This window comes from Xenopus tropicalis, chromosome 8, assembly GCF_000004195.4.
Source record: "Xenopus tropicalis strain Nigerian chromosome 8, UCB_Xtro_10.0, whole genome shotgun sequence".
Taxonomy (NCBI): domain Eukaryota; kingdom Metazoa; phylum Chordata; class Amphibia; order Anura; family Pipidae; genus Xenopus; species Xenopus tropicalis.
Window position 1 is genome coordinate 1940526 of NC_030684.2, and position 20149 is coordinate 1960674.

At 54.2% G+C, this 20149-nt stretch overlaps 1 protein-coding gene across 2 annotated transcripts in view; it reads left to right on the forward strand.

Moving 5' to 3' along the window:
• ddr2l (discoidin domain receptor tyrosine kinase 2 like) overlaps window positions 1-20149 on the forward strand; it is a 74650-nt gene that overhangs the window by 30414 nt on the left and 24087 nt on the right. Inside the window, exon 1 of one of the 2 annotated variants that reach the window (XM_012954458.3) lies at window positions 5442-5666. The gene's annotated coding sequence lies outside the window, so the exon portion shown is untranslated. 2 annotated transcript variants of the gene reach the window in all.

Below are 20149 nucleotides of genomic sequence, written 5' to 3' on the forward strand. Positions count from 1 at the left end.
TATCCGGCCTCGTTACTGTAACCCAATCTGATATCCGGCCTCGTTACTGTAACCCAATCTGATATCCGGCCCTCGTTACTGTAACCCATCTGATATCCGGCCTCGTTACTGTAACCCAATCTGATATCCGGCCTCGTTACTGTAACCCAATCTGATATCCGGCCTCGTTACTGTAACCCAATCTGATATCCGGCCTCGTTACTGTAACCCAATCTGATATCCGGCCTCGTGTAACCACTACCGGCCTACGTTACTGTAACCCAATCTGATATCCGGCGCTTCGTTACTGTAACCCAATCTGATATCCGGCCTCGTTACTGTAACCCAATCTGATATCCGGCCTCGTTACTGTAACCCAATCTGATATCCGGCCTCGTTACTGTAACCCAATCTGATATCCGGCCTCGTTACTGTAACCCAATCTGATATCCGCCTCGTTACTGTAACCCAATCTGATATCCGGCCTCGTTACTGTAACCCAATCTGATATCCGGCCTCGTTACTGTAACCCAATCTGATATCCGGCCTCGTTACTGTAACCCAATCTGATATCCGGCCTCGTTACTGTAACCCAATCTGATATCCGGCCTCGTTACTGTAACCCAATCTGATATCCGGCCTCGTTACTGTAACCCAATCTGATATCCGGCCTCGTTACTGTAACCCAATCTGATATCCGGCCTCGTTACTGTAACCCAATCTGATATCCGGCCTCGTTAACTGTAACCCAATCTGATATCCGGCCTCGTTACTGTATCTGATATCCGGCCTCGTTACTGTACCCAATCTGATATCCGGCCTCGTTACTGTAACCCAATCTGATATCCGGCCTCGTTACTGTAACCCAATCTGATATCCGGCCTCGTTACTGTAACCCAATCTGATATCCGGCCTCGTTACTGTAATCTGATATCCGGCCTCGTTACTGTAACCCAATCTGATATCCGGCCTCGTTACTGTAACCCAATCTGATATCCGGCCTCGTTACTGTAACCCAATGATATCCGGCCTCGTTACTGTAACCCAATCTGATATCCGGCTCGTTACTGTAACCCAATCTGATATCCGGCCTCGTTACTGTAGCCCAATCTGATATCCGGCCTCGTTACTGTAACCCAATCTGATATCCGGCCTCGTTACTGTAACCCAATCTGATATCCGGCCTCGTTACTGTAACCCAATCTGATATCCGGCCTCGTTACTGTAACCCAATCTGATATCCGGCCTCGTTACTGTAACCCAATCTGATATCCGGCCTCGTTACTGTAACCCAATCTGATATCCGGCCTCGTTACTGTAACCCAATCTGATATCCGGCCTCGTTATTGTAGCCCAATCTGATATCCGGCCTCGTTACTGGAAAGCAAATGTCACTCTTGGAATTTTCCTTGCTTATCAGATCTATGGGACATGAACTGTATGGGGGGGAGGGGGCGGGGCCAGACTATGCAAATAAGAGGTGCCCCCCCCCAATTACTGGATTGGTCCCTCTGGGAATCCCGTTAATGACCGGAAAACACATTTCCCCTAAACTTTCAAAGATTAAAGGGAAAGTTGTGCAAAACAGGCGCATCTATAAAACACCAAAAGTTGTCGGAAATGTGAACTTCCCCTTTAACATGCTGCTAAGCCCCCCCCCCTTTTGATAAATAAGGATGATAATACAATTCTGATTGGTTCCTTCTGCCTCTGGGTATTTTTATCTCTTCTACTTTAATCCTGCTAAGGTCTCTCCAGGCTGCAGTGCTACCCATGTCAACAATAGAAACACTAATAGCCAATGGCTGATTTAGGGAGGAGCCTTGTGAGTGCTGTGTTTGTGATTGGCCCAGGGGCCCCTTGATAAGACTCTTCCCTGAGCCCGGGGCCCCGTGTGGGAATGAACCCAGACCCCCACAGGTACAAGGGGCAAATAAGGATGATAATACAATGCTGATTGGTTCCTTCTGCCTCTGGGTATTTTTATCTCTTCTACTTTAATCCTGCTAAGGTCTCTCCAGGCTGCAGTGCTACCCATGTAAACAACAGAAACACTAATAGCCAATGGCTGATTTAGGGAGGAGCCTTGTGAGTGTACAGAGTTCTGTGATTGGCCCAGGGGCCCCTTGATAAGACTCTTCCCTGAGCACGGGGCCCCCCAGCACCTGTCGAGGTAGTTTAACAACAGCAGGGGGGGCTGCAGGTGACGAAGGCAATATACCCCAATGATCCCTGGGAATTTACCAAAGCTATTTTTAATGCAAACAGTAAGAGCAATGCCTGGAATTCCAGAGCGGAACCTCGGCCAATAATAGCATTCCTCTTGCATCCAATCCCAGTCATTCCTGGAATTTCCCTCATATAAATGGCATTATAGCGACCTCTACTGGTGCCGATTGGTTGCTATTGGTTACACTATGGGCACAGCCTGCATCTTGTAGTGGGACGTTCCAGTGAGAGGGGATAATGAGCAGCCTTACATGGGGCACCCAGGAGCAGCACCCTTATTTGGGATTATTATTGCTGCGCCACAACATACAGCTAAAGGGAGATTCATCTCTATAGGAGTCACTATTAATACTCTCTGTTTAGGGAGGCAACTTACCTGTATATTAGTGTTGTAGTTCTACCCCTGCAGCAACATCACCCATAAACTCTAGTGGAACTGCCCCCCTCTGGCCCACTTACTGGGGTGCAGCACATATAACATTTATTTCCATGAAATCGATTGTTTGTAGGTCCCGGAATTTTAATAAAAATAATTTTAACTCTTTATGGTGCAGCTCTGCGGAATATGTTGGCGCTTTATAAATAAATGTTAATAATAATAATAGTGTTAATGGTCCTTTAATGGTGCAATACCGTTTGCTGCCACTAGATGGTAGATAGACCCCATCACTGCACTAAATGTATTAGCGTTGAATATATATATTTGTAGATGCATTGCTCTATATAGATTTATATAATTGATACTCAGTCTAAAGCACATGATCATAAGACTACAACTCCCAGCATCCCCAGACAGGTGAGCTACAGACTAGAATAGATTGCACTAATAGGAGTTCTGTGTAGCACTATAGTCAATATCATGACAGGACAGACACCCCTGGCTAGCATGTACCCCTGGGATTATCTTTATTCCAAGGGCAAGTCTGTATTTGCCCCCATGATGCATAGCTGGCAGTTAGAGATCCAATAGCTGTAGCAGTAATGTTCAGAGCTACACGAGGTATGTTCCAATCAACTTTATCCATGTAACCTTATTGGTCATGTTCTGATAGCTCTGCCCAGTGTGTGTATGTATCTTCCACTGGGCTGTAAGTGATTCCTGTCTCCCTGTACTTCCTGCTCCTGGGCTGCTCTCTTTCCCATGGTCAGGCAGGAACCTCCCCCTGGGTAAGTGAATCCAATCTCCCCCCAGTACTTACCCAGGTACAGAGCTCTGATTCTCTGTACTTCCTGCTCCTGGGCTGCTCTCTTTCCCCTGGTCAGGCAGGAACCTCCCCCTGGGTAAGTGAATCCAATCTCCCCCCAGTACTTACCCAGGTACAGAGCTCTGATTCTCTGTACTTCCTGCTCCTGGGCTGCTCTCTTTCCCATGGTCAGGCAGGAACCTCCCCCTGGGTAAGTGAATCCAATCTCCCCCCAGTACTTACCCAGGTACAGAGCTCTGATTCTCTGTACTTCCTGCTCCTGGGCTGCTCTCTTTCCCATGGTCAGGCAGGAACCCCCCCCCCCCCTGGGTAAGTGAATCCAATCTCCCCCCAGTACTTACCCAGGTACAGAGCTCTGATTCTCTGTACTTCCTGCTCCTGGGCTGCTCTCTTTCCCATGGTCAGGCAGGAACCTCCCCCTGGGTAAGTGAATCAAATCTCCCCCCAGTACTTACCCAGGTACAGAGCTCTGATTCTCTGTACTTCCTGCTCCTGGGCAGCTCTCTTTCCCATGGTCAGGCAGGAACCTCCCCCTGGGTAAGTGAATCCAATCTCCCCCCAGTACTTACCCAGGTACAGAGCTCTGATTCTCTGTACTTCCTGCTCCTGGGCTTGCTCTCTTTCCCCTGGTCAGGCAGGAACCCCCCCCGGGTAAGTGAATCCAATCTCCCCCCAGTACTTACCCAGGTACAGAGCTCTGATTCTCTGTACTTCCTGCTCCTGGGCTGCTCTCTTTCCCATGGTCAGGCAGGAACCCCCCCCCCTGGGTAAGTGAATCCAATCTCCCCCCAGTACTTACCCAGGTACAGAGCTCTGATTCTCTGTACTTCCTGCTCCTGGGCTGCTCTCTTTCCCATGGTCAGGCAGGAAACTCCCCCTGGGTAAGTGAATCCAATCTCCCCCCAGTACTTACCCAGGTACAGAGCTCTGATTCTCTGTACTTCCTGCTCCTGGGCTGCTCTCTTTCCCATGGTCAGGCAGGAAACTCCCCCTGGGTAAGTGAATCCAATCTCCCCCCAGTACTTACCCAGGTACAGAGCTCTGATTCTCTGTACTTCCTGCTCCTGGGCTGCTCTCTTTCCCATGGTCAGGCAGGAACCTCCCCCTGGGTAAGTGAATCCAATCTCCCCCCAGTACTTACCCAGGTACAGAGCTCTGATTCTCTGTACTTCCTGCTCCTGGGCTGCTCTCTTTCCCATGGTCAGGCAGGAACCTCCCCCTGGGTAAGTGAATCCAATCTCCCCCCAGTTCTTACCCAGGTACAGAGCTCTGATTCTCTGTACTTCCTGCTCCTGGGCTGCTCTCTTTCCCATGGTCAGGCAGGAACCTCCCCCCCTGGGTAAGTGAATCCAATCTCCCCCCAGTACTTACCCAGGTACAGAGCTCTGATTCTCTGTACTTCCTGCTCCTGGGCTGCTCTCTTTCCCATGGTCAGGCAGGAACCCCCCCCCCTGGGTAAGTGAATCCAATCTCCCCCCAGTACTTACCCAGGTACAGAGCTCTGATTCTCTGTACTTCCTGCTCCTGGGCTGCTCTCTTTCCCATGGTCAGGCAGGAACCTCCCCCTGGGTAAGTGAATCCAATCTCCCCCCAGTACTTACCCAGGTACAGAGTTCTGATTCTCTGTACTTCCTGCCCCTGGGCTGCTCTCTTTCCCATGGTCAGGCAGGAAACTCCCCCTGGGTAAGTGAATCCAATCTCCCCCCAGTACTTACCCAGGTACAAAGCTCTGATTCTCTGTACTTCCTGCTCCTGGGCTGCTCTCTTTCCCATGGTCAGGCAGGAACCTCCCCCCCTGGGTAAGTGAATCCAATCTCCCCCCAGTACTTACCCAGGTACAGAGCTCTGATTCTCTGTACTTCCTGCTCCTGGGCTGCTCTCTTTCCCATGGTCAGACAGGAACCCCCCCCCCCTGGGTAAGTGAATCCAATCTCCCCCCAGTACAGGTCGGACAATGCCCCTTTAAAAGCCAGAGCAGATGCAGCAGGAGCCGGCCCCCCCTCCCAGGCAAACCCCCCCCCCCTTCCCTCCTGCCGTTGCTGCTCTCCTGCCTGCAGCCGGAAGGGGGATGTGATGTAAAAGCCATTGGAGAAGTTGGAGGATCCTGATATTGTTACACAAAGTAGGGAAAGCGGGAATGTGGGGAAGGCGACTCTTGGAAGCCGGATAAACAGGGGCCGGAGGGGCCGTACTGGGGGGCTCGGGCACAGAAGGGCAGAGAAGACCCTCAGGACATCTGGACGGGACCCCCAGGTCAGTGGGAAACTTTCTCCCTAGGGTTATGGGCTGAGCTCTGGGGGGGGGGGGGAACTTGCAGCTTCCCTGGCACAGAGGCTCCCAGACTTCATGGTTCCCCCCAGTAACGAACCCAGAAATGTGCTGCTATAGGGCGGCAACGGGGAGCGGAGCCAGAGCTGCACCCAGGGCTGAACCTGCACAGCAGCAACCTCCATTGTACTGTGTGTGTAGTAATACAGTGTGTATAGTAAGGCAAGGATGTGTCAGCAACAGGCTGGGACTGTGATACTGTGTGTATAGTAAGGCAAGGATGTGTCAGCAACAGGCTGGGACTGTGATACAGTGTGTATAGTAAGGCAAGGATGTGTCAGCAACAGGCTGTAACTGTGATACAGTGTGTATAGTAAGGCAAGGTAGTGTCAGTAAGAGGCTGCAGCTGTGGGATGGTGTGTATAGTAAGGCAAGGATGTGTCAGCAACAGGCTGGGACTGTGATACAGTGTGTATAGTAAGGCAAGGATGTGTCAGCAACAGGCTGGGACTGTGATACAGTGTGTATAGTAAGGCAAGGATGTGTCAGCAACAGGCTGGGACTGTGATACAGTGTGTATAGTAAGGCAAGGATGTGTCAGCAACAGGCTGTAACTGTGATGGTGTGTATAGTAAGGCAAGGTAGTGTCAGTAAGAGGCTGCAGCTGTGGGATGGTGTGTATAGTAAGGCAAGGTAGTGTCAGTAAGAGGCTGCAGCTGTGGGATGGTGTGTATAGTAAGGCAAGGTAGTGTCAGTAAGAGGCTGCAGCTGTGGGATGGTGTGTATAGTAAGGCAAGGTAGCGTCAGTAAGAGGCTGTAGCTGTGGGATGGTGTGTATAGTAAGGCAAGGTAGCGTCAGTAAGAGGCTGCAGCTGTGGGATGGTGTGTATAGTAAGGCAAGGTAGTGTCAGTAAGAGGCTGCAGCTGTGGGATGGTGTGTATAGTAAGGCAAGGTAGCGTCAGTAAGAGGCTGTAGCTGTGGGATGGTGTGTATAGTAAGGCAAGGTAGCGTCAGTAAGAGGCTGCAGCTGTGGGATGGTGTGTATAGTAAGGCAAGGTAGCGTCAGTAAGAGGCTGCAGCTGTGGGATGGTGTGTATAGTAAGGCAAGGTAGCGTCAGTAAGAGGCTGCAGCTGTGGGATGGTGTGTATAGTAAGGCAAGGTAGCGTCAGTAAGAGGCTGCAGCTGTGGGATGGTGTGTATAGTAAGGCAAGGTAGCGTCAGTAAGAGGCTGCAGCTGTGGGATGGTGTGTATAGTAAGGCAAGGTAGCGTCAGTAAGAGGCTGCAGCTGTGGGATGGTGTGTATAGTAAGGCAGGACAAGCGCCAGGGGAGGAGTCTGTAGCTGCCATGAGAGTGCAGGAGGGTCGCAGTGTATGGAACATGCAGGAGGGAGGCAGGGAAGGAAGGTGTGTGTTTTCTCTCTGTCTGGTACTCTGTCTTGCCAGAAGAGCTGACACTTGTCACTTGTTCTTCTTGTATTCTGGTACAACAGGTACATACAGGTTAATTGGCTCCTGATAGGTCTGTACTGTGTGTGACGGGGCCATTAGATAGTAAGCTCTTGGCCCATACAGTGGGAAGGAACCCAGATCCCTTGTGTCTCACAGGGAGGTGCAGGTACCCCAGGTTATATTACCCATGATTCCCTGCAGCAGGTACCTTCCCCTCATTGGTTGGCCTTCCCTGGGGTATCTGCCTCCTTATAGCTCCCCAGGTTATATTACCCATGATTCCCTGCAGCAGGTACCTTCCCCTCATTGGTTGGCCTTCCCTGGGGTATCTGCCTCCTTATAGCTCCCCGGGTTATATTACCCATGATTCCCTGCAGCAGGTAACTGCCCCTCATTGGTTGGCCTTCCCTGGGGTATCTGCCTCCTTATAGCTCCCCGGGTTATATTACCCATGATTCCCTGCAGCAGGTACCTTCCCCTCATTGGTTGGCCTTCCCTGGGGTATCTGCCTCCTTATAGCTCCCCGGGTTATATTACCCATGATTCCCTGCAGCAGGTACCTTCCCCTCATTGGTTGGCCTTCCCTGGGGTATCTGCCTCCTTATAACTCCCCAGGTTATATTACCCATGATTCCCTGCAGCAGGTACCTTCCCCTCATTGGTTGGCCTTCCCTGGGGTATCTGCCTCCTTATAGCTCCCCAGGTTATATTACCCATGATTCCCTGCAGCAGGTACCTTCCCCTCATTGGTTGGCCTTCCCTGGGGTATCTGCCTCCTTATAGCTCCCCAGGTTATATTACCCATGATTCCCTGCAGCAGGTACCTTCCCCTCATTGGTTGGCCTTCCCTGGGGTATCTGCCTCCTTATAGCTCCCCGGGTTATATTACCCATGATTCCCTGCAGCAGGTACCTTCCCCTCATTGGTTGGCCTTCCCTGGGGTATCTGCCTCCCTATAGCTCCCCGGGTTATATTACCCATGATTCCCTGCAGCAGGTACCTTCCCCTCATTGGTTGGCCTTCCCTGGGGTATCTGCCTCCCTATAGCTCCCCGGGTTATATTACCCATGATTCCCTGCAGCAGGTACCTTCCCCTCATTGGTTGGCCTTCCCTGGGGTATCTGCCTCCTTATAGCTCCCCGGGTTATATTACCCATGATTCCCTGCAGCAGGTACCTTCCCCTCATTGGTTGGCCTTCCCTGGGGTATCTGCCTCCTTATAGCTCCCCGGGTTATATTACCCATGATTCCCTGCAGCAGGTACCTTCCCCTCATTGGTTGGCCTTCCCTGGGGTATCTGCCTCCTTATAGCTCCCCAGGTTATATTACCCATGATTCCCTGCAGCAGGTACCTTCCCCTCATTGGTTGGCCTTCCCTGGGGTATCTGCCTCCTTATAGCTCCCCAGGTTATATTACCCATGATTCCCTGCAGCAGGTACCTTCCCCTCATTGGTTGGCCTTCCCTGGGGTATCTGCCTCCTTATAGCTCCCCGGGTTATATTACCCATGATTCCCTGCAGCAGGTACCTTCCCCTCATTGGTTGGCCTTCCCTGGGGTATCTGCCTCCTTATAGCTCCCCAGGTTATATTACCCATGATTCCCTGCAGCAGGTACCTGCCCCTCATTGGTTGGCCTTCCCTGGGGTATCTGCCTCCTTATAGCTCCCCAGGTTATATTACCCATGATTCCCTGCAGCAGGTACCTTCCCCTCATTGGTTGGCCTTCCCTGGGGTATCTGCCTCCTTATAGCTCCCCGGGTTATATTACCCATGATTCCCTGCAGCAGGTACCTTCCCCTCATTGGTTGGCCTTCCCTGGGGTATCTGCCTCCTTATAGCTCCCCAGGTTATATTACCCATGATTCCCTGCAGCAGGTACCTGGGGCCCCTGAGATACACAGTAAGTGCCTGATGGAAGTGCAGGGGCCAATCAGAGCATCGGGGCAGATGTGGGGCTGTAACTGGAGTTGTTGCCCCTTGTGCCTATCCGGCCCTAGTTTGGCTCTATCCCACGCTGCACTGGGGCTCCCATGTCATTCAGCCATTCCTGCTCCTATCCACCCCCCCATACATGTTCCCTGCCCCCCCATACATGTTCCCTGCCCCCCCATACATGTTCCCTGCCCCCCCATACATGTTCCCTGCCCCCCCCATACATGTTCCCTGCCCCCCCCATACATGTTCCCTTCCCCCCCATACATGTTCCCTGCCCCCCCCATACATGTTCCCTTCCCCCCCATACATGTTCCCTGCCCCCCCATACATGTTCCCTGCCCCCCCCATACATGTTCCCTGCCCCCCCCATACATGTTCCCTGCCCCCCCATACATGTTCCTGCCCCCCCATGACATGTTCCCTCCCCCCATACATGTTCCCTTCCCCCCATACATGTTCCCTCCCCCCCATACATGTTCCCTGCCCCCCCCATACATGTTCCCTTCCCCCCCCATACATGTTCCCCCTGTCCCCCCCCCATACATGTTCCCTGCCCCCCCATACATGTTCCCTCCCCCATACATGTTCCCTGCCCCCCCATACATGTTCCCTGCCCCCCCATACATGTTCCCTTCCCCCCCATACTGTTCCCTCCCCCCCCATACATGTTCCCTGCCCCCCCCATACCATGTTCCCTTCCCCCCATACATGTTCCTGCCCCCCATACATGTTCCCTGCCCCCCCATACATGTTCCCTTGCCCCCCCCATACATGTTCCCTTCCCCCCATACATGTTCCCTGCCCCCCCCCATACATGTTCCCTGCCCCCCCCATACATGTTCCCTGCCCCCCCCATACATGTTCCCTGCCCCCCATACATGTTCCCTGCCCCCCCCATACATGTTCCCTGCCCCCCCCATACATGTTCCCTGCCCCCCTACTTCCCCCCCCATACATGTTCCCTGCCCCCCCATACATGTTCCCTGCCCCCCCATACATGTTCCCTGCCCCCCATACATGTTCCTGCCCCCCCATACATGTTCCCTGCCCCCCCATACATGTTCCCTGCCCCCCCATACATGTTCCCTGCCCCCCCATACATGTTCCCTGCCCCCCCCATACATGTCCCTGCCCCCCAACATGTTCCCTGCCCCCCCATACATGTTCCCTGCCCCCCCATACATGTTCCCTGCCCCCCCATACATGTTCCCTGCCCCCCCATACATGTTCCCTGCCCCCCCCATACATGTTTCCCTGCCCCCCCCATACATGTTCCCTGCCCCCCCCATACATGTTCCCTGCCCCCCCCATACATGTTCCCTGCCCCCCCCATACATGTTCCCTGCCCCCCCCATACATGTCCCTGCCCCCCCCATACATGTTCCCTGCCCCCCCCCATACATGTTCCCTGCCCCCCCCCATACATGTTCCCTTCCCCCCCATACATGTTCCCTTCCCCCCCATACATGTTCCCTGCCCCCCCCATACATGTTCCCTGCCCCCCCATACATGTTCCCTGCCCCCCCCTACATGTTCCCTGCCCCCCCCATACATGTTCCCTGCCCCCCCCATACATGTTCCCTTCCCCCCCATACATGTTCCCTTCCCCCCCATACATGTTCCCTGCCCCCCCCATACATGTTCCCTGCCCCCCCCATACATGTTCCCTGCCTGGGACCCCCATGGGGGGGAGTCGGGGTAATGTCTTGTTCAACTCGCAGTGACATCATCCATCATCAGCCAGTAATGTGAGCCGTCTCCGGGGCCCCCCTACATGAGCTCATAGTGGGCCACAGGGGCCGGCCCATTCACTGCTCTCAGCATTACTGTTCCGCCATTTGGGGGGGATTAGTTACCCGCAGGTAGCGCCCAGGTCTCATTGTTCTCCAGGTTAGAATGCCAGGATGGCAGAGGTTTATGGGTAGATTTCTCCTGCACTCCAGGCTGCAGGGGGTGTATGTTGGGGTCACAGTTAATTCTGGGGGCTATTCCGGGTCACAGAGAGTGTACCCCCAGAATCCTCTGTGTTGCACCCCTGGCTGAGCACCGACAGGTAACTACCCATCCCTATGGGCAATATTCCTTCTTCTGCCCCTGGCAGGGGGGGTCCTGGGGTTGTTTCTTCCCGTTACACAATCAGATTGGGGTGCAGAGTTGGGGGGGGCCCTGGCTTGGGTAAGTGTAAGTAAGTGAGGTCACGTTGGATTGGGGCCCAGCACATTCCCCATCCTGCTAGTTACACGGCTCTCTGGTTGCTAGGATCCCTGTGGCCCTGGCAACCAATCTAGCCTGCTTTTCAGCCCGACTGCAGCTGAACTTGCCCTTTAAATGTGCAGCAGTGGCCCAATGGGCTGAAAGGTCTGGGCGAGAGTTATTAGCGGGCACTGCGGGCACAGTTATAAATATATGAAACCCGATAGAGTGCAGCGATCCCTACGGCCATGTGATGGGGGGGGGGGGAGCTCAGCCTGGGGGTGGGGCTACAGAGATTAAAGGCAAAGTTTGGCCATTGGGAAGAGGCTTGGTGGGAGTTGGGGGGCTACGGGATCACAGCAGCTGCTCAGCCAATCACACTGGGACAGGAAGCAATATGTCCATCAAGCCTGACCTTTGGTAACCCTTTCCTTGCTTATTCAGAGCAAGACCCCCCTCCCCCCCCCCAGATGGGTAACTGTCAGTCATGTGGGGGCAGGGTTAGGGTTCATTTAATAGAAGCATTTGTTTCCTCAGTAAGGATCAGTCCTGCCTTTGCTGATGGCAGAACCCCCTTTTCTCCAGTGTCTGTTCATTTCACCTGCAAGCAACACCTAATGCCCATAATTAATTCCATTGCCTCTGTCTGTATCTTGCTGTGTATTATTTCCCTCTTGTGAGTGGCCTCTATGTGTTCACTGCTGCCAAGGGGGGCAGTGGGGCATTGTATCCACTTAGGGTGGGTATTATGCCCCCAGCTGAATTGCAGCCGCCCCAGCGAGGGTTAATAAGGGAGAGATAAGGCCTGTCACTGAGCTGAAGGTATTTACCCCTTGCTGAGCTCCCAGGGGGGCTCTTGGGCTTTGTTTTCCTTCCCCAGGTCGTGGGTAAGTGCTGGGGGGGGGTTATGGAATATATTGTAACCCCTGGGAGTCACTGTACTGGAGATGGTGGGTAAGTGTTGGGGGGGGGGGCTTATGAGATATATTGTAACCCCCGGGTGTCACAGTACTGGAGATGGTGGGTAAGTGCTGGGGGGGCTTATGGGATATATAGTAACCCCCGGGCGTCACAGTACTGGAGATGGTGGGTAAGTGCTGGGGGGGCTTATGCACTGCTGTTACATGGGATATATAGTAACCCCCGGGCGTCACAGTACTGGAGATGGTGGGGAAGTGCTGGGGGGGCTTATGCACTGCTGTTACATGGGATATATAGTAACCCCCGGGCGTCACAGTACTGGAGATGGTGGGTAAGTGCTGGGGGGGCTTATGGGATATATAGTAACCCCCGGGCGTCACAGTACTGGAGATGGTGGGAAAGTGCTGGGGGGGCTTATGCACTGCTGTTACATGGGATATATAGTAACCCCCGGGCGTCACAGTACTGGAGATGGTGGGGAAGTGCTGGGGGGGCTTATGCACTGCTGTTACATGGGATATATAGTAACCCCCGGGTGTCACAGCACTGGAGATGGTGGGGAAGTGCTGGGGGGGCTTATGGGATATATAGTAACCCCCAGGTGTCACTGCACAGGAGATAGAGCCTTTTCCCTTCCACTGGTGCCAGTATGGGAAGTCCCACTGTATCCTACAGATAACATGCCTAGCCCTCCATAGATGGGGGTTGTTGTTTAACTACAACTCCCAGTGATTGTCATTGAGATACTGTGTAGCCAATCGGTTCCTTATCTTGCCCCATAAATCTCATCCCTCCCCCTCCCTCCGGCATTTGTTTGTGTGTGTCAGTGGGGTTGCTGGGCAGCCAGGAAGGATTCCTGCGGTTAGGGGGTCACGTCCCTGTATGTGCCCCCCCATGTCCTGACTGAACATGTTGCAGATGTGCACTTTCAGTGCCCTTGTGTTCGGCCCCTGTAGGGCCACAGGCTCTGGGACTCAGATGAACCCGTTGGCTCGCTCGGCCATCTTGGTGGCTACAGCTTTGCCTTCTGGTTACACAGAATTGTAACAACAAAGCAATTAGTAAGAACTAGAGCCCCTCCCACTCAGCTCCAGTGATACAATGTTATCTGCTCTGACTTCCTTCCTGGGCAGAACCCCTGTCCCACTCTCGTTCATGGCCCCCCTGGCTAATAAAGATAAGAGCTATAACCCGTGGGGGGGAGGATGGGGCCCTCCTATAGCCCAGCTTGGGGGAAAGGGGCATATCCTATCAATGTGTTACCCCCTTCCTTTGGGAATAAACAGACACGATAGCTGTATAATCTGTATCATACAGGGAGCTGCTCCTGGCCTCCTCCTGTAAGCCTACTGTAACACTCAGCTACTCATACAGCGCAGTCTCTCCATTCATTTCATAAAAAATACGAGCAATAGCTTGTAATAGGTAAGTGCCTTTATATTGGCACAGAACCCCTCTAATATCCTTATCATTTACAGTAGGGGGTACATTACCCCTTATAATACATGAGTGATACTCAGAGTTCCCTGTATAACTCAGCCTGCAGCCTTGTGCCTTTATATGGGGGGCACAGAACCCCTCAGTGACTGCTAATATCCTTATCATTTACAGTAGGGGGTACATTATCCCTTATAATACACGAGTGATACTCAGAGTTCCCTGTATAACTCAGCCTGCAGCCTTGTGCCTGTATATGGGGGGCACAGAACCCCTCAGTGACTGCTAATATCCTTATCATTTACAGTAGGGGGTACATTATCCCTTATAATACATGAGTGATACTCAGAGTTCCCTGTATAACTCAGCCTGCAGCCTTGTGCCTTTATATGGGGGGCACAGAACCCCTCAGTGACTGCTAATATCCTTATCATTTACAGTAGGGGGTACAGTATCCCTTATAATACATGAGTGATACTCAGAGTTCCCTGTATAACTCAGCCTGCAGCCTTGTGCCTTTATATGGGGGGCACAGAACCCCTCAGTGACTGCTAATATCCTTATCATTTACAGTAGGGGGTACAGTATCCCTTACATGAGTTTGTAGCCATGTAATATACAGTGAACCCCCGTCTGTGATGCGTCAGTAGTGCTGCCTTGTCATTGGGCCGTGCCTATGTTTTGGGATGCTTCCCAGTGACCATGGTAACCAGCTCGGGCCGGCCCATTGCTGGGTTTGTGGGGGGGGGGGGGAGTGCTGAGTGTGCAGGTTCTGCTCCCGCTGAGGATAATTAGGGTATTTATATTGGGCCCAATTACAGGAATGAGTCCGGGTTGGATCGCCCCCAGATCCCAGTTGTTTGTGCGAGGCCTGTGAACTTGGGTTTGGGCCGCGTCCCTGTAACTGCGGATCATTTAGGGACACTTCTACTAAATAAACATGCACCCCGGGGGGGTTGGGAAACTGCATGGGGGTGTGGGGGGGGGGGTATTAGAAGCAGGACCCCCTGTGCTGCTCATCTCTTCCTGCCTCTCCAGTGGGGATGCTGCTCTCGGCCTCCTGCGGTGCGGCTAATGTATCTATGTATCTGCAGCCTGTTACAGGGGGTGGGGGGTCCCAGGCCTATCCATTGGGTGGGGGGGGGGGGATTGGGAAACTGCATGGGGGTGTGGGGGGGGTATTAGAAGAGTATTAGAATCAGGACCCCCTGTGCTGCTCATCTCTTCCTGCCTCTCCAGTGGGGATGCTGCTCCTGGCTTCCTGCGGTGCGGCTAATGTATCTATGTATCTGCAGCCTGTTACAGGGGGTGGGGGGGGGGGATTGGGAAACTGCATGGGGGTGTGGGGGGGGGTATTACAAGAGTATTAGAAACAGGACCCCCTGTGCTGCTCATCCCTTCCTTCCTCTCCAGTGGGGATGCTGCTCCCGGCCTCCTGCGGTGCGGCTAATGTATCTATGTATCTGCAGCCTGTTACAGGGGGTGGGGGGTCCCAGGCCTATCCATTGGGTGGGGGGGGGGGATTGGGAAACTGCATGGGGGTGTGGGGGGGGTATTAGAAGAGTATTAGAATCAGGACCCCCTGTGCTGCTCATCTCTTCCTGCCTCTCCAGTGGGGATGCTGCTCCTGGCTTCCTGCGGTGCGGCTAATGTATCTATGTATCTGCAGCCTGTTACAGGGGGTGGGGGGGGGGGATTGGGAAACTGCATGGGGGTGTGGGGGGGGGTATTACAAGAGTATTAGAAACAGGACCCCCTGTGCTGCTCATCCCTTCCTTCCTCTCGAGTGGGGATGCTGCTCCCGGCCTCCTGCGGTGCGGCTAATGTATCTATGTATCTGCAGCCTGTTACAGGGGGTGGGGGGTCCCAGGCCTATACATTGGGGGGGTTATGCAGTAACCCTTAGCGACCAATCAGCAGGTATCTTTTACTGGTCAACTCTTTAAAAGAGTTGGTTGCTATGGGTTACTGCTACTGGGCAAACTTAGTGCCTTTTATTACATATGGGGGATTGCTGCTTGCAGACTGAGCCCCACCCTCCCCAGAATCCCTTTCCCTGCAGCCTGTGGTGCAATGAATGTGCTGAGGGAGCCATTTGGGTTCTGCCCCCCCCCGTTTCCAATAGTCCAGTCGGTCAGAGGAACAGCACCGGGGCAAAGACAAACCGCTCCGTCTGGGTCTCGGCCACAGCGCCGGCAGCGTCTCCCTGTGTAACGCAATCTCCCTCCTGGCGTCTCTGCCTCCTGCGGTTTCTCTGACCTGCTGTGAACTCCCGGCCCGGATCCGCCTTGGGCCCCAACCCAGGGGCCACTCACGGGGAGCACAGCTATAGTATATACCTGCGGCCCCCCAGCACCCCATTAACTGGGCCTGGACCCAAATCATTTGGATTTCAGCTTTTATTTTTAACATCAGAATCAGATCCTGCTTTATCAGAACCCTGGGAATATCGGGGCGCCCCTACAGTAAGGGGGGGTCGGTTTGGGCCCAGGCAGGAAGTGGATAGGGGCAGGGGGGCCCATTAATGGCTGCAGCCCAAATGCTTTGTTGTATTTATGAGCACATCTGCAGAGCAGCGGCGGGAAGCAGAGAGGGATCGGGGGCCCAGCGCTTTGTGAGGTTCCCCCCCCAGGGCCTGTGTCTGGATGCAGCTGCAAGGGACACGGGTGGGGGGGCACAGACATGATCTGGGATATTAGCCCCCCCCCATATGTGCTGTAAAGCTGCCTCTAGGTGGGCTACATAGGGGCAAGAGCTAGGGTCCCCCACTTGGGGTGGCAGAATAAGCCCAGTGGGGCAGATCTGGGATATTAGCCACCCCCCCACATGTGCTGCAAAGCTGCCTCTAGGGGGGCTATATAGGGGCGAGAGTTAGGGTCCCCCACTTGGGGTGGCAGAATTGGCCCAGTGGGGCAGATCTGGGATATCCCCCCCCCCACATGTGCTGCAAAGCTACCTCTAGGGGGGCTACATAGGGGCGACAGTTAGGGTCCCCCACTTGGGGTGGCAGAATGGGCCCAGTGGGGCAGATCTGGGATATCCCCCCCCCCACATGTGCTGCAAAGCTGCCTCTAGGGGGGCTACATAGGGGCGACAGTTAGGGTCCCCCACTTGGGGTGGCAGAATGGGCCCAGTGGGGCAGATCTGGAATATTCCCCCCCCCCCCACATGTGCTGCCTCTAGGGGGGCTACATAGGGGCGACAGTTAGGGTCCCCCACTTGGGGTGGCAGAATGGGCCCAGTGGGGCAGATCTGGGATATTCCCCCCCCCCCACATGTGCTGCCTCTACGGGGGCTACATAGGGGCGACAGTTAGGGTCCCCCACTTGGGGTGGCAGAATGGGCCCAGTGGGGCAGATATGGGATATTCCCCCCCCCCCACATGTGCTGCCTCTACGGGGGCTACATAGGGGCGACAGTTAGGGTCCCCCACTTGGGGTGGCAGAATGGGCCCAGTGGGGCAGATCTGGGACATTCCCCCCCCCCACATGTGCTGCAAAGCTGCCTCTAGGGGGGCTACATAGGGGCAAGAGCTAGGGTCCCCCACTTGGGGTGGCAGAATGGGCCCAGTGGGGCAGATCTGGGATATTAGCCACCCCCCCACATGTGCTGCAAAGCTGCCTCTAGGGGGGCTACATAGGGGCAAGAGCTAGGGTCACTTGGGGTGTCAGAGTGGGCCCAGTGGGGCAGGTTTTGCCCCAGGCATCACACTACTACACAGGCCTGGGTACGGGCAGGGGGCAGTTCTGATCCCACAGCTACATGGGCAGCGATTGTGGCAGTGAAAGGGTTAATAAAATGACTGTGGGTTGGGGCAGCGGCCGGATGTGCTCAGAATTGGCAGTGTTGGTGCCAGGGGGCGAGACGTTACCCTCAGACCTACTGCGTCGTGCCCAGGATGGGGGGCTGCCAGGCATAGTGCTGTGCCACAACACGCTGGCCCCCCCGGGCCCCTCACAAACAGAGGCTCATTTATTTCTCATCCGCTCTTTCCCAGAGACTCCTTTCTCTCCGCTCTCATTGGCTCCAGTGCCCCCCCTGATTGGTAACAGAGCTGCCATGCATTATAATGCCCAGGCCTTGCCAACTGGCACAGCTGCACCGGAGCCTGGCACATTCCTGTTTCTTCAGCTGGTAATGCCCATTCTCTGTGCCCCAAAGCTGCTGTGTCTATTGGTAATGCCCATTCTCTGTGCCCCAAAGCTGCCATGTTTATAGTTAATGCCCATTCTCTGTGCCCCAAAGCTGCCATGTCTATTTGTAATGCCCATTCTCTGTGCCCCAAAGCTGCCATGTCTATTGGTAATGCCCATTCTCTGTGCCCCAAAGCTGCTGTGTCTATTGGTAATGCCCATTCTCTGTGCCCCAAAGCTGCCATGTCTATTGGTAATGCCCATTCTCTGTGCCCCAAAGCTGCCATGTCTATTGGTAATGCCCATTCTCTGTGCCCCAAAGCTGCCATGTTTATAGGTAATGCCCATTCTCTGTGCCCCAAAGCTGCCATGTCTATTTGTAATGCCCACTCTCTGTGCCCCAAAGCTGCCATGTCTATTGGTAATGCCCACTCTCTGTGCCCCAAAGCTGCCATGTCTATTTGTAATGTCCACTCTCTGTGCCCCAAAGCTGCCATGTCTATTTGTAATGTCCACTCTCTGTGCCCCAAAGCTGCCATGTCTATTTGTAATGTCCACTCTCTGTGCCCCAAAGCTGCCATGTCTATTTGTAATGTCCACTCTCTGTGCCCCAAAGCTGCCATGTCTATTTGTAATGTCCACTCTCTGTGCCCCAAAGCTGCCATGTTTATAGGTAATGCCCATTCTCTGTGCCCCAAAGCTGCCATGTCTATTTGTAATGCCCACTCTCTGTGCCCCAAAGCTGCCATGTTTATAGGTAATGCCCATTCTCTGTGCCCCAAAGCTGCCATGTCTATTGGTAATGCCCATTTTGTGCCCCAAAGCTGCCATGTCTATTGGTAATGCCCACTTTGTGCCCCAAAGCTGCCATGTCTATTGGTAATGCCCATTCTCTGTGCCTCAAAGCTGCCATGTCTATTGGTAATGCCCATTTTGTGCCCCAAAGCTGCCATGTCTATTGGTAATGCCCATTTTGTGCCCCAAAGCTGCCATGTCTATTGGTAATGCCCATTCTCTGTGCCCCAAAGCTGCCATGTCTATTGGTAATGCCCATTTTGTGCCCCAAAGCTGCCATGGTCCCTCTGGAAGTGCAATAATAAATGTTTCCCATAGAGAGCCAAGAGGGTCCATGTTGCCCCCCCAGTGTAGCTGCTGTGAGGCGCATTCCATGGCGCGCTGCCAGTCGGCATCAGATGCTCAGTTACAGCTGGGGAAGATTTATTGGGGGGGGATTAGCGGCAGATTTGCACCATTTAATCACCCGCCTATATGTGACGGCTGCAAATAAGCGGGGGGGCATTTACTAAGGGATATTTAGAGCAGGACAACCCCCCCCTGCCCCAGTCTCCAGCCTCTCCAACCTTATGTGCTGCTGGGGGGCCCCCTCCCATAGTCTGTTATTCACAGGTGTTGGGGGGCTGTGCCGGGCACTAGCGCTGCCAGCCAAGCCTGGGAACTGTGTGAGGGCAGCATGTTGCAGCTAAGCCTGGCACTATGGAGGGTATGGGCCTGGGCAGTAGGGTGTAAGTGCCCCCCAAACTTACCATTCCCTCATTGCAGGGTAATTGGAAGGGGGAGCAGAAAATCAGCATTTATAGCAGCTTATGGCTCCGCTACTCACCCACCCACCTATAGGGGGCTCTGCTGCCCATTCCTAGCTCCGCTACTCACCCACCCGCCTATAGGGGGCTCTGCTGCCCATTCCTAGCTCCGCTACTCACCCACCCGCCTATAGGGGGCTCCGCTGCCCATTCCTAGCTCCGCTACTCACCCACCCGCCTATAGGGGGCTCCGCTGCCCATTCCTAGCTCCGCTACTCACCCACCCGCCTATAGGGGGCTCCGCTGCCCATTCCTAGCTCTGCTACTCACCCACCCACCTATAGGGGGCTCCGCTGCCCATTCCTAGCTCTGCTACTCACCCACCCACCTATAGGGGGCTCCGCTACCCATTCCTAGCTCCGCTACTCACCCACCCACCCACCTATAGGGGGCTCCGCTGCCCATTCCTAGCTCCGCTACTCACCCACCCACCCACCTATAGGGGGCTCCGCTGCCCATTCCTAGCTCCGCTACTCACCCACCCACCTATAGGGGGCTCCGCTGCCCATTCCTAGCTCCGCTACTCACCCACCCACCTATAGGGGGCTCCGCTACCCATTCCTAGCTCCGCTACTCACCCACCCACCTATAGGGGGCTCCGCTGCCCATTCCTAGCTCCGCTACTCACCCACCCGCCTATAGGGGGCTCCGCTGCCCATTCCTAGCTCCGCTACTCACCCTCCCGCCTATAGGAGGCTCCGCTACCCATTCCTAGCTCCGCTACTCACCCACCCGCCTATAGGGGGCTCCGCTGCCCATTCCTAGCTCCGCTACTCACCCTCCCGCCTATAGGAG